The sequence below is a fragment of the Megalobrama amblycephala genome, linkage group LG4 (genome assembly GCF_018812025.1).
Source record: "Megalobrama amblycephala isolate DHTTF-2021 linkage group LG4, ASM1881202v1, whole genome shotgun sequence".
NCBI classification, from domain to species: domain Eukaryota; kingdom Metazoa; phylum Chordata; class Actinopteri; order Cypriniformes; family Xenocyprididae; genus Megalobrama; species Megalobrama amblycephala.
The window spans coordinates 43,071,070-43,084,799 of NC_063047.1; positions in this window are offsets into that span (position 1 = coordinate 43,071,070).

Here is a 13,730-nt window from a genome sequence, read left to right on the forward strand (position 1 = left end):
AAATGCATGCTCATATTTTATTGATACATTACTTGGAGTAATTTTAACTATAATTATAGCTATTTTATCACTTTATCAGTATAAAAAAATCAGTGTTTTGTTTTGGTGTAAATTATTGTATTTGCATTGATTCAATGATGTTAAATAATATTTTGAGTGGAATAAAACCAGTTAATTTAGATGTTACATTTTTCAGTGCATATACTAAAATTATTATAGTGGTCACAGGGAAATATTGCATCAAATCATATGCACTTAAAAAAAAAGGTTTTCTACAGTGCATTTATGCATTCAAAAGTGACTTCTGCATCTCTGAAAGTCTCTTTCACTGCAGCCACACAAGAGCTCCACAACAGCAATCAATTAGATATATTCCTATAGTTTATCAGATAAATGAATCGCTCCATTTCTAGTTCTATCACTTTATATTTACTTTATGACACAGTTGATAAATAGTAGATCAGGAATTTTGAGACAGACATTTTAACTTTGAGAAAAATGCATTTGTAGTGTGTTTAAAATTGTACTGTATTTGTTTGAAATGACTGTATAATCTAAATTGCATTAAATATTAGTTTCCAAAACTTCATATCAGCGAAACTCCTGCACTTTTGAAACAGAAGCTGCCGAGAGATGAGCTGAAGGAGACACCTGGAGCTCCTGCATGTCAGTGAACACAGCGACGGACTGGTCAAAACTCCCACGAGTCCCTGTGAAACCACCTCCTGAAGAGACTCTCCGAGCTCCCGCTGCGTCTGTTATCTGTGCATCAGTGTTTAAATGCATGTTGAATCAGAATATCCTCCCCTCCCTCTCTCAGCGACATCTCTTCTTCTGATGATGGGGGCGGGGCAACCTGTCACTCACATGAGATCCACCAATAGCAAAGCACAACCATCCAATCAATTCCCCACAGGCAAAATCAAGCCCCGCCCTACATTTGTTCTTGTTTGCAAAGCCGTTTCAGTCAGATGCCGAATTTAACACACCAACAGTAAACATGAGGAGAAATCCTCCTGTTTTGAAGTGAAATAGTTTTTAACAACACCATATTTTAACGGAGGTATGCTGATGCAACTCAATACCCGAGAGACTGAGGACTCACATATTTAATTAACCGCATGCAGAACTTGCTGAACTTGCGGTGGGCAGAGACCAAACAAGTGTGACGACACGTATGGTAAAGAGAACGATACACTCTTAATGGCTAATAGCGGCTTTTTCACACACACCCCCAGTGGATATATGAGATTCATTGTCGTCGAAATTGCCTTGACCTCTGTGCCAAGGAGTCCTCTGATTTCTTCAAATTGAATTTGACAAACAACACGGCAGCGAGCGTCGGTCTAGACAGAGATGCTTTAACCAGGTTTAGCGCGTGTAATGAGTCCAGCCTCTCCCCTCTCCATCTCAACAATAGGTCTGCCATGCTTGTTTTCTTGATTCTCACAAATAAATGAACAATTTGTCCTTCCTTTCTTCCTTTGGGCTCGTACAGCACAGGCTGCAGAACGCCATGCTTATTTATTGCTTCCAGAGTTATTTATACTGTGCAGCTGGAGGGTGTTGCTGTTAAAAATATAAGGGTGTAAATATGGATCTGACGCATGTGCAATGCTTTTTCAGCAGCGTATAAAGCAACAAAACATGGGTGGATCTCATGCATTTTGCTTAGAAAAAAACTAGGATCACTAAAATGATTTCCATGACTATTAAGAACACTTTCCCATAAAGTCTCTCAGTGCTGAAATGGTCTGGTACATTTTTTTTTTTTTTTCTTTCTCATTATTCTCAATAAGATTTCTCATTAAATTTTCATTACTTCAGCACAGTATTTTTTAATTCAAATCAGCATTTACATATTTATCTTTGGTTCTCAATATCTCATCTTTGCTCTCAGGCCTGCAGACGTTGAATCTCATCATCCGTTGCAGTCTGTCCTCCAGCCGAGTTTCTGTGTCGCTGTCCGTGGTGCTGAACTGAAGGATTCTCATTCAAAGAAGCCAGGCGACTTCTTTCGTGTTATGCATTTATGTGGGTCACTAGCAAAGACATTCAGGGGTCTTTCATATGCCCTGTTCCTATAGCCAATCAATACTTATGATGCATTTGACTATTTCCTAAATTCCAGAAGGTGATAACTTTAATGTTGAGTAATTTGTGTGCACTACATGTCTCATAGGCTTATATCAGTGAGTTGCATTGGCATTTTAAACTCTTCAATTATGGAATGAGATTTTTTTTTTTCATGCTAACATGAATAATATTGCCTAACCTTGCAGGTCAGGGATTTTTACACTTCAGTGCTATAATGCCGATTTTGAGCCAGTCCAGTGAACTCTGCCGAGTAGGTAAAATAACCCCTGAGAAGAACTGGCATAAGAATCCATGCTTATCTGAGGGCTGTTTATAGCATGCAAAACTCTGTGTAATATAGCATGCAAAACTCTATATGTATAGGCCATTCTACAGAACTGGTGCAATCTGCTTTCCCACAACCAAAAGTTAAAAAGCATTTAAGTATTCAAATCTTAGATGTTTATTATCATCCTTCTATTATCTATTGAATCCCACAGTAAAATTTAAAATATCAGTAAATATAATATATAAATTCATCATAACCATAACCACTAAATTTCAACTTATGAAAATGATATTGAAAAATGTTTTGCAATTTTTTGAAATTAATGTTTTTAAATATTTATTTATTTATTTATTTATTTAAAGTGAAGCTCAAAACAAAACAAAAAACTAAATTCTTTGTAAACCATGAAATTTTATGTAAAAACAAAAACAAAAAACAAACAAACAAAAAAACTGTATCCCGCATTTTCATGTCACTACCGAAACAGTGTATGTTTGAATCAAAAAGCATTTAAGTTAAAAAGCATTTAATTTTTCAAATCTTAGATGTTTATTATCATCCTTCTATTATCTATTGAATCCCACAGTAAAATTTAAAATATCAGTAAATATAATATATAAAATCATCAATTTATTGATACTTTCAATTGGGAGGTGGCTGTCCCGAACCATAACCACTCAATTTCAACTTATGAAAATGATATTGAAAAATGTTTTGCAATTTTTTGAAATTGTTGTTTTTAAAGATTTATTTATTTATTTAAAGTGAAGCTCAAAACAAAACAAACAAACAAAATTCTTTGTAAACCATGAAATTTTATGTAAAAGAAAAAAAAAAAAAAAAAAAAAAAAAAACTTTCATCCCACATTTTCATGTCACTACCGAAATAGTGTATGTTTGAGTCCATTGCCTGAGACTGATTTTAACACACTTCTACATTTCTGATCAGGAAATATTCCTGTGTTTCTCCATCTCACAGCCTCTCTTTCAGAGTAGATAGATCATCATTTTGAGTTAAATGTGTTCAGAAGTCTGAAAATCTGTGTGCAACTTTAAGGAACGTCACTAACAAACACCTTTTCTGCAATTAAGCAAACTTTTTTTGGGTGTTATTCCATACAATTTAGTTTTTGTGTGCTAGCTAACCATGCGCAGATTATCATCTTTGAGCAGCTCAAAAGTATCGAAAATTGTCACTACCGAATCTTCACCACATGTTTCGGAAGTGACTATTTCGGTAGTGACATCACTGTTTTGGTAGTGAGAAAAGGAACACATAATCGTTTATTTGGGGGAAACAAACAAAATGTTAGTACAGTTATGCAAATCATTAAAATTTTAGTATGTTTTATTATGCAAATCATTAGTGTTTTAGTATGTGAGTTAAATCCTGTCATGTGATGTGGTCACTACCAACACATTACTGTCACTACTGAAAATGTGCAGTCATGACCGAAACATGGGATGTTTTATCAAAAATAAAGTATTTTGAATTATCAACTGAGATGTTATTATAGTGTTTGGTTCAATTCAAACTAATGAATCATTCACTTTGAAATCAGTATGATAAATGTTATGCCTTTTACAAAGAAAAACTGGATTCAAAATACAACAAATCTCATAAATTACACTTGAAATATTGTTAAAATTGTAATTGTTATTAATTTACCTGTGAAAACTTTTTTTTTAATAAAATAGCAAAAAACATTTACAAGGTAGATGTAAAGAAAATCTTAATAGGTCAATGCAACCCTTCTTATTAAATTATTTATTATTGTGTTTCGGTAGTGACAAATTTGGGGAGAGGAAAAATATTCCAAAACTTTCTGAAAATACAATATGAGAAATGTGTACTTTGGATATTACATAATTTGCATACATACAAAACTTGTGGAAAAAGAATTTTATTTTATTTTTATTTTTATTTCTTTCAAGATGTTTCCAACTCTGACTTTGAACCAATTCTGTAGAATGGCCCATATATTGTATTATAGTTATTTCATTGTGATGTCAAATACACTACTGTCCAAAAGTTTGGGGTGGTAAGATTTTTTCTTTATGATTTTGAAAAGTGTTTTTCCAAAACCCACTGTTCACCAAAGCTGCATTCATCTGATGAAAAATACAGCAAAAAAATCTGAAATATTTTTACAATGTAAGACAGCTGTTTTCTATGTGAATATATAGTAAAGTGTAATTTATTCCTGTGATCAAAGCTGAATTTATTGGATTAAAAATACAGTAAAAATCACAAAATATTATTCCAGTGTAAATCAGCTGTTTTCTATGTGAATATATAGTAAAGTGTAATTTATTCCTGTGATCAAAGCTGAATTTATTGGATTAAAAATACAGTAAAAATCACAAAATATTATTCCAGTGTAAATCAGCTGTTTTCTATGTGAATATATAGTAAAGTGTAATTTATTCCTGTGATCAAAGCTGAATTTATTGGATTAAAAATACAGTAAAAATCACAAAATATTATTCCAGTGTAAATCAGCTGTTTTCTATGTGAATATATAGTAAAGTGTAATTTATTCCTGTGATCAAAGCTGAATTTATTGGATTAAAAATACAGTAAAAATCACAAAATATTATTCCAGTGTAAATCAGCTGTTTTCTATGTGAATATATAGTAAAGTGTAATTTATTCCTGTGATCAAAGCTGAATTTATTGGATTAAAAATACAGTAAAAATCACAAAATATTATTCCAGTGTAAATCAGCTGTTTTCTATGTGAATATATAGTAAAGTGTAATTTATTCCTGTGATCAAAGCTGAATTTATTGGATTAAAAATACAGTAAAAATCACAAAATATTATTCCAGTGTAAATCAGCTGTTTTCTATGTGAATATATAGTAAAGTGTAATTTATTCCTGTGATCAAAGCTGAATTTATTGGATTAAAAATACAGTAAAAATCACAAAATATTATTCCAGTGTAAATCAGCTGTTTTCTATTGAATATATAGTAAAGTGTAATTTATTCCGGTGATCAAAGCTGAATTTTCAGCATCATTACTCCAGTCTTCAGTGTCACATGATCCTTCAGAAATCATTCTAATATGATGATTTGCTGCTCAAGAAACATTTATGATTATTATCAGTGATGAAAACAGTTGTGCTGCTTCAGATTGTATTTATTTATTTATTTATTGTGTGTGGAAACTGTGATACTTTTATTTCAGGCTTCCTTGATGAATAGAAAGTTTAAAAGAGCAGTTTTTATCTGATATAGAAATCTTTTGTAACATTATAGATGTCTTTACTGTCACTTTTGATCAATTTAATGAGTCCTTGATGAATAAAAGCATAAAAAATAAAGATCTCACTGACAGTGTTTTGACCGATAGCGTATGCACAGTAGTCTTCATGTCGTGCATCATCAGGCCTCATTGTTTCAGTCGTTGTTGAAAAACTAATTTAAACCGCAGCAGATATCTGTAGAGATTTACAAGCCTTACCTGTTCATATTTTTCCTAGATTGTCCTTTTAAATTATTTTTCGTTCTATCCTATTGTATTCTCAAGACTGTTTATGTTCGCTTGTAGTTGTTTTTCCGGAACAATACTGTCTGCCAAAGTTACAAAACACTATGTGTGCGATAAAAGAACTAGAGAATAGAGAATGATAACAATAAAAACGTCTGTATTAATAAAAAAATGTATATTTCTGCGAGCTTTTGTGATATGTTTCAGGCATTCATGCGGGACACCGTACATCAGGGCCTTTTCATTGTAGGAGCTGTATGGATTCTGAATGATTGCACTTAGCCAATGATTCAAACGCTCTCTTGCAAAAGCGGTTCCTTGGGAAGCCAGAAATAATGAAGAGAAACCTGGCCAAAGCCATCCGTTATAAAGAGCAACACAGTCCATTACTGGGTTCATAATATTTATTACAAAGAGTGAATAGAGATTTAATGTCCTGTAATGGAGGTGAACCTAAGGAGATTTTTTTTCCTTCCCCAAACCACGTGCAATAATTTGATCAACAAACCTCTGATTCTTCCCAGTGGTCCTCAACATCAAATCAGCTCAAAAGCTTTGAATTCACAGAGGAGGTATTCATTTTTTTTAAATGTGTTTCCATGGAAACACCTCGAACTAAAGAAAAATAAAATAAAAGTATATGTTTGTATGTATAGGTGATTTGCAGTCAAATGTGCTTTGCTCTCAAACACTTCAGGTGTGAGCCAACGGCACAGATGGAGATGAATTTGATTATACAAAAATATTCAAAGTCAAGTAAAACCACAGAAAAAATAAGCAACATTCTGAGAATCAGTAACATTACAATAAGGCCTCATTTCATTTGTTACATTTCATTATCACACACACACACACACACACACACACACACACACACACACACACACACACACACACACACACACACACACACACACACACACACAAACTATGGAAGCTCATTTCTGCCACATAAGAAAAGAAAATCTTGCTTTGGTAAATCATGATTATGACACGAAAAGTCAAAATTCTAACTTTAAAAATCATAATTATGACGACATGAAAAGTCAAAATTATGACTTAAAAAGTCGAAATTATGACATAAGTCAAAGTGACAGAATAAATCAAAATTAGGACAAAAGTGGAAAACATGGCACTAAGACGAAATTATCACTTTAAAAGTGGAAATTTCAACATAAAATGTTGAAATTATGACTAATTGAAAGGTCATAATTATAGTAAGTTGAAATGATCACTGAAAAAGTCAAAATTATAACAAAAACAATATGGCATACTAAATCAAAATTATCACCTTAAAAAGTCAAAATTATGAGTCAAAATTATGACTTAAAAAGTCAAAATATGACATACTAAATCAAAATTATGATTTAAAAAGTCGAAATTATGACAAAAAAATATGGCATACTAAATCAAAATTATCACCTTAAAAAGTCAAAATTATGAGTCAAAATTATGACTTAAAAAGTCAAAATATGACATACTAAATCAAAATTATGACTTAAAAAGTCGAAATTATGACATACTAAGTCAAAGTGACAGAATAAATCAAAATTAGGACAAAAGTGGAAAATATGGCACTAAGATGAAATTATCACTTTAAAAGTGGAAATGTTGACATAAAATGTTGAAATTATGATTAATTGAAAGGTCATAATTATAGTAAGTTGAAATGATCACTTAAAAAGTCAAAATTATGACAAAAAAATATGGCATACTAAATCAAAATTATCACCTTAAAAAGTCAAATTTATGAGTCAAAATTATGACTTAAAAAGTCAAAATATGACATACTAAATCAAAATTATGATTTAAAAAGTCGAAATTATGACAAAAAAATATGGCATACTAAATCGAAATTATCACCTTAAAAAGTCAAAATCATGACTTGCAAAGTCAAACTTATGGCATACTAAACTGAAATTATTACTTAGTCTAAATTATTAAATAAATATTTAAAATTATTACATCATAATTATGATTTACCAGAGCATTATTTTTACTCTCTCTCTTTTTTTTCTTTTTTTTTTTTTTTTTGGCAGAAATTGGCTTTTATATATAATGCACATTAGTTATAATAATGTTATAATGTCTAAACAGAAATCTAAAGGAAAAACAAGTGAAAAGATGTATAACAATGGCAACTGAGCCATCGAGTAATCCTCTGCCACCATCTAGTGGCTGTAGTTGAAATTTCAAAAAAGTGTTTGTTTTCCAGTAGATGGCAGTAATCTTCCAGGAGACTTTTCCTCAAAGGTTTTCATGATATTTCATGTTTAACGGGTTATTTCATTTTTATTTTATTTTTTTCTACTGATAAAGTATGTTTACAAGTTAAACAATTGATAAAATTGAATTAAATTAAATAAAACATTATTTAAAACAAAATTATTGTACTGTAAATGAAAACTAAATTCATAAATTGATCCCATGATTGGAACCCATAAAAGGTTCTATATATGAAGAAACATACGGAACCCTTATGCTTCTATATAGAACATTTTCTGCTAAAAATCTAACAGCATACACGAACAAATAAAGGAATGTGTCGTTTCGTTGATGACCGGGTGTCCAGTGTGACTGCAGCTCATGTGATCATGGTGTCCAGTGTCTCTGTGCTAATGGACCTGGCTGTATCTGGTAATCTACGGTCAGGCACAGAGTGATCCATTGCTTCTAAAATGTGCTGTTTCAACACTGTGAGATGAACATTCCCTCTGGTGTTTTGAGCTTTAGGCTCCTCTTCAGTCTTCAGAACAGGGTTCTGCTATTGTTGCATGTCAAATAAGCCTAATCTGGTGCTATTTAGAAACATTTCCCCCAATCTTTGCCATTTTAAATAGAGATACACTACTGTTCAAAAGTTTGGGGTCTGTAAGATTCTCCAATGCTCTTGTGCTCTCCACAGCTGCATTTATTTGATCAAAAATACAGTAAAACCAGGAATATTGTGAAATGTTTTTTCAATGTAAATCAGCTGTTTTCTATGTGAATATTTGTTAAAATGTAATTTATATCCAGTGATCAAGACTGAATTTTCAGCATCATTACTCCAGTCTTCAGTGTCGCATGATCCTTCAGAAATCATTCTAATATGCTGATTTGATGATTCAGGATTCTTTGATTATTAGGAAGATCAAAAGAACAGCTTTTATTTGAAATAGAATCTTTTGTAATCTTTTTGCAACATTTTGTAACCGATCAATTTAATGCATCCTATAACTGAATGAAAGTATTAAATATTAAGTATTAAAAGTATTAAAAAAAAAAATCTTACTGATCCCAAACTTTTCCTAGTATAAATAAGCAAACAGCATGTAACAGCAGCACGAGCTCAAACAGCCTTGAGCTTTTCCCAAATGTTTTTTTCTTGCTTTGCTCGTTTATGTGCGAGCTCCTGTTCAGGAAAGTGTTTCAGGCCCATATTTTATAAATTCTTGTGAAGAAAAAGAGAGACTAAAATGAACTCCTGTCTGTTCAGTCTCATACGGCGTGAGTATGAAGCACATGTCCACCTGACGGCAGAAGCGCTCCATTGTGCTGAGTTATACTGCCATAAAATAACAAATGAACTTTTATCGTTGAGAGGAGCAGAAAACCTTGAACCATTACACACAGCCATGACAGTTTATATGGTTGTCATTTATAAAACAAATTGGCCTTTTGTTATGTCACTGCCTCACTTATTCCATCCTTTTATGATTCCTTTTTTACATTTATTGAAGCCAACATTCATATCTTGACGGCTGGGAAGTCAATCTTCTCTCTTTGACAATGCATATATTTAACTTTAATGGATATATGCATATATAACACACACACACACACACACACACACATACATTTTCAGTGTGCCACAGACCTTGACTGCATTTGATAAATGAAGAAATTAAGTATTAAACTATATATTGGATGCATGTTGAAAATAAATTCTGTAACCCAGCAAGTCATGGACCAGCCGTTAGTTTCCTCCTGCTGTTAGAAACTCTCAATATGTTAGAAAGAATCAAGTGCACCAGCGCATTTGATTGATGTGTGATGGTTTTTTTTCTTCTTTTGAGATATGGACAAATGACACAATGTCCTCCGAAAACTGTCCCACCTGGTCTAAAATATGAACACTTATAATAGGCTTACCAATGTTAAAATTAATTATTTTTTGGACAGTTTTGTTTCAGTGCCTTTGTCTGTTTTTTTTACGTTTAACTTTTTATTTATTATTTTTTTTAGAATTTTTAGAATTTTTTACTTCATCGGAATAGTAGGAAACTTGGTAAATGTTTTGGCACTTGCTATGTGAACACAAAACAATCATAAAAAAATAAAAATAAAATAATAATAATAATAAAAAAATAAAAAATAAATAATGGACATGAAAAAATTGGACAAAAAAATTGTCACACTTGTGCTCCACATGGAGAAAATGAGCACTCTTGAAATGAATGGGAAACAAATTTCATCTAATGGAAACTTTTGGTACTGCAGCCAAACAAAATCTTACTGAATGCTCATTTCTTGAGAAATCAAGCTCAAATTTGGAGCACAACTTGTTTAGATTTATGGTTTTGATTTTCTTTGATTTTCTTTCTTAATATATATTTCATATAAAAATTGAAAATAGTATTTTTGTGCATTTTTCATAACAGTAAACGAAAAATTCTGTAACTTTTTTAAAGTTAACTTTTTAAAAAAATGTTTCACTTCAGCAATAATTTGCCAAGTGTCATCTTTACAAAGAGACCAACATTAGATATGTGCTCTAAAGCATTCAAAATTTATGACAGTTTAAGTTGGAAATTTCATTTTCAGGTATATACTCAAAAAGTCCATAAATGGATTATAACTACAGCGTAAATATAATTTAGTACCATAAAATTCCCTAAAATACTATCATATATATATCAAACTAAAATATAGTGCATTCATTTCATTGAGAAAAAAAAAAAAAAAAAAAAAAAGACATTCATTTTTGACTGATACACAAAGAGCACCAGAGGGTTAAACTGACTTGAAATAAATTGTCAATTTCTGTTGTGTTCAAAAGTTCTCTAGAAGATTGAAACATCCACTGACATTAATTAAACCGAAAACATAGTTCTCCAAAAGTACGATTCACATCAGAGTTTGATCTATTAAATAAACATAATTTCATCCACGATGCCTTTTCTGTTCAGTAATAATGACTGTTTAACACATAAACAACAAAGGTGCACTAACACTGTTCAGATGATATTTATTCCTTTGTTTTAGACTAAATAGCAACATTTGTTCCTGTTTGGTGAGCTCACACATAAATATCCATGTTTAGAATTCAGCACATCTCTCTTTTGTTTTCTGCTAAAATGCCACCCAATTAAGCAAAGAAAAGGAGGCCAATAAAATGGCCATTAAAGTGTTTACAAGTGAGTTCTGCTGGGCTGAAGATCACTGTCATGAGAGCAGGTGAAATCAAGCCAAGCAACCCGAGTGGAAACAATGAACAGCGCTCTACTGCAAAGACACAAGAAAAGAGTTCACTGAAACAAAACAACACCCTGTTTACAAATGAAATGAAAAAAAGTCAATGAAAAGCTACATTAACACGCCATTAGATGGCAGCAAAGACTGTCTTTATGATTGAGTCAGTCAGTCGCAAAGACTATGAAATGGACTGAAACAAGGAAAAAAGGACGTAGCGCTGTCATGGGAAATCCTCTTAAATGTTAAAAGGACAAAGACAAATATATCGACATTCAAACTGATTTTGTGATTAATGAATATAAGATTGACCTGAAGAATATCAGCTAGGTAATGCACTCGCTCAGGTGATCTCTTTTAAAGACACTCTGTTGTTATTTCTTATTTACTTAGACACTATTGTATAAATGCAATATAACACTCATAGCTATATGATATCGCTCTATACCAGCTGAATCACAGCCGTGCTGTTATAGAGTGATATTGCACGGATACTTGTGTGATATTGCTTATATGTTTGACAAGAAAATAAAATATCAATCTTCAAATTTTGGCGCTTAATTCAAAGTGTTATGCCGTTTCTTTGTAATCATCTGTGAAATTTACTATGAATGAAAATGGTTTGAAACTGAATACACCAAACACCAAACATGCTCTAAATAAGTCCACATGTCATACTAACAAAGACAATCTCTTCTCAACAAGACATTCATGTCTGGAGCACTGAAGAGTGCTGGACAAGTTATCCTTAGGAAGTTGAATGAACTCTAAAGACTAAGCATGATGAGTAATAGCAATGCTTGCCTTTTCATCCAACAAACAAACACTCAAGGAAATCATATGAAATAGATTTGTTTGAAATAGACAGACAGCTCTAACCCAGAGCAGACAGGGTTAACCTCGCTGTTGCCCTGATCCTGGCCTGCTAACAGAGATATTGTTTTGAACTCATCCTTGGAACTTTTCTGTTCTGTGAATGGCTGTAATTGGAGGCACAGATGGCGGCGTTTGAACAGTAACCAGCAGCTCACAGACTCGTAAGCCCTTCCATGGGTTTCGCTTCTCTTTACACAGAGAACAATGGCATCGTAGTGCCAGCTACTGTCGGCCAGTGACGTCCCAAGGCCCCGGGACAGCGACGAGTCTGAAACACACTTGGAAACGAGAAGCATCATGAAAACGGCAGATTTATCAAAGGCTTTACTGCAGTCAGCGTGTGTGGGAAGAGTTCTCTCGCTCTCCGTCATGACTTACAGCTCTGTACAGACACATAATCCTGATTCTTATAGCTGTCAGTCTGTTGGTTTGTATCGATGGCTGGATCTGTTGGATCTATCGGAGGTACTGCTCCTGTTTGTCTCTCTGAGAACGAGAGTGTTGTAGAGATTTAAACGGGCCATGTGATCCTCCTGAGCCAGAGATGAAGAAAACAGCATCAGCAGGGGAGAAAGTGTGTGTGTGGCTCTTTCCACAAATATCATACACATATTATGATTTATTATGTTGATTAACAAGGAGGTCAAAACAAATATTATATGATATGTTTAATTTTATATATATATATATATATATATACACAGTACAGTCCAAAAGTTTGGAACCACTAAGATTTTTAATGTTTTTAAAAGAAGTTTCGTCTGCTCACCAAGGCTACATTTATTTAATTAAAAATACAGTAAAAAACAGTAATATTGTGAAATATTATTACAATTTAAAATAACTGTTTTCTATTTGAATATATTTCACAAAGTAATTTATTCCTGTGATGCAAAGCTGAATTTTCAGCATCATTACTCCAGTCTTCAGTGTCACATGATCCTTCAGAAATCATTCTGATATGATGATTTGATGCTCAAGAAACATTTAATGTGTACAATTGTACAAAATATTTGTGTACTATATTTTTTTTCAGGATTATTTGATGAATAGAAAGTTCAAAAGAACAGTGTTTATCTGAAATCTAATCTTTTGTAACATTATAAATGTCTTTACTGCCACTTTTGATTGATTTAATGCATCCTTGCTGAATAAAAGTATTCATTTCTTTAATTTCTTTTCAAAAAAATAAAAATAAAAATTCTTACTGACCCCAAACTTTTGAACGGTAGTGTATAATGCTACAGAAGCTTTGTATTTCAGATAAATGCTGTTCTTTTGAACTTTCTATTCATCAAGGAATCCTGAAAAAAAAAGTACACAACTGTTTTCAACATTGAAAATAATCATAAATGTTTCTTGAGCAGCAAATCAGCATATTAGAATGATTTCTGAAGGATCATGTGACACTGAAGACTGGAGTAATGATGCTGAAAATTCAGCTTTGCATCACAGGAATAAATTACTTTGTCAAATATATTTAAATAGTACACAGTTATTTTAAATTGTAATAATATTTCACAATATTACTGTTTTTTA